The sequence below is a fragment of the Aplysia californica genome, unplaced genomic scaffold, assembly GCF_000002075.1.
Source record: "Aplysia californica isolate F4 #8 unplaced genomic scaffold, AplCal3.0 scaffold00220, whole genome shotgun sequence".
NCBI classification, from domain to species: domain Eukaryota; kingdom Metazoa; phylum Mollusca; class Gastropoda; order Aplysiida; family Aplysiidae; genus Aplysia; species Aplysia californica.
This window is the reverse complement of record NW_004797490.1, coordinates 79,352-81,119: the sequence shown is the minus strand read 5'-3', so window position 1 is coordinate 81,119 and position 1,768 is coordinate 79,352. Positions and strand designations below refer to the sequence as shown.

The 1,768-nt window shown below is 41.1% G+C and overlaps 1 long non-coding RNA gene across 1 annotated transcript in view; it reads left to right on the top strand.

Moving 5' to 3' along the window:
• LOC101855424 overlaps window positions 1-1,768 on the top strand; it is a 169,961-nt gene that overhangs the window by 101,267 nt on the left and 66,926 nt on the right. Inside the window, exon 3 of the long non-coding RNA XR_220520.3 lies at window positions 323-378. This is a non-coding gene — a long non-coding RNA (uncharacterized LOC101855424). The remainder of the gene's footprint in view (window positions 1-322; window positions 379-1,768) is intronic.

The following is a 1,768-nucleotide window of genomic DNA, read 5'->3' as shown; positions in this document are numbered from 1 at the left end:
GAGAACAGCGGGTTACTACAAAATAAAAAGGAAAAAAAGAGAGGTAGAGATAGAGAGAAAGACAGGAAGAGGAATAGAGAGAGATAGAGAGAGAGTGAGAGAGAGAGAGAGAGAGAGAGAGATAATAAAACCTTCCACCCCAACGCCCTAAAAAGAACAACAACAAAATAGAAACAAATACAAATAACAAAAAGAAAACAACACAGTTAATATCACGGCCAATAATTAGTAACAACACTTGATGAGAACGAGGATATTTAAAGAAATAACTTTTCTTCTAATACATGTACTATCATTAACAAACCTTCGCCTTTTCTTTCAGAAACGACAAATCAGGTCACCCCAGCGTGACGTACTTACTACACCAGCTGTGAACCGGTGAGTACATTAACTCTTTTAGGGAGTATCAGACACGCAATCTAGTCATTCCACATACTAGATTTGAAAGAGATTTATAACTTTGATGGGGGTTTTTTTCGGTTTTTTTCTTTTTTCTTTTTTTCCGTTCATTTTTTGTTTGACTTTTGTTGTTATTTTTTATTCGGACTTTTTAAAGATATTGGTTACTTTATCTAATAACCCCCCCCCCCCAAAAAAAAAATGGCAGACAAGAACATGCATGACTTGAAAATAGCTCTATCGGGTTTCCGATATGTATATCATGATAGTATAAAACATTGCTAATGGTCTGCTGATCGGTTCTTACTTACGTGTCCCCTTCGCCTTTAAAGAATTAAGTACATAGCGGGCACGATATAATTATATTCGATTAACAGCAGACAATGTAGCTGCACATTTAGAACCACCACCACCTTCATCGTCAACATCATCATCATCACCATCATCTTCATTGCCTTTCTCACTTTGCACCACGAACAAACACTTTCCACCTTTCTCTATCCTAGGCTAGCCTCTTGATGTTATTCCATTTCCTTCCACTTTTTTACACTGTACATCAAACATCGATCTCTGCGATTTTTCTCCAGGTTACACAGAACTCCCCTTTGATCTTTTTTAGAACCACTATACTCAAATAAAATGTCATCAGTTCAAACGTTACACCGTAGGCATTTAAATTATTGCATGCCTTTTTAAAGTTTCAGATAAGGAAAACAGAATGAAAAATATGTTATGCTTCTTTTTCTTAAGGTGCACCAAAACAGCGCGTATTTAAACGTTGTCGAACGATGAGCCGAACGTGTGCCTCAGTGAGTTAACTGACAAGTCCAACTCATCAGATTTTCTGCCGTAATCTGTCCTCTCTCATTCACTTTACTTCCACCACCCAACAGCATCCCACCCTACTTGAAACCCATTCGACTTCTACCAGCATTCTCAACCTACCCCAACACCCACGCACCCAATACCAAGTACTTAAACCAACCTCAACGCCCCCTCCTCCATCCCCAAACCGACCCCACCCACCACCCAAAAAGTCATTCCGAATCCTCTTCTGAACACTCCTCATCTCCTTGTCTGTACAACTTTGTCGCCATGTCCGTCTCCTTTCATTTTCGTTCTCCAAACATACTCTTTGCCTGCATCTCCTTATCCTCCTCCTCCTGCTCCTCCTCCTCCTGCTCCTCCTCCTCCTGCTCCTCCTCCTCTTCTTCATGCTCCTCATCCTTTTCTTCCTCCTCCTCTTCCTCCTCCTCTTCTTCCTCCTCTTCCTCCTTTTCTTTATCTCCTCGTACCGATGATCTTTCCCCCAGACCTCTTTGTGCTCTTCCATCCATTTATCCACCCCACGCCCGTCACAACTACATGC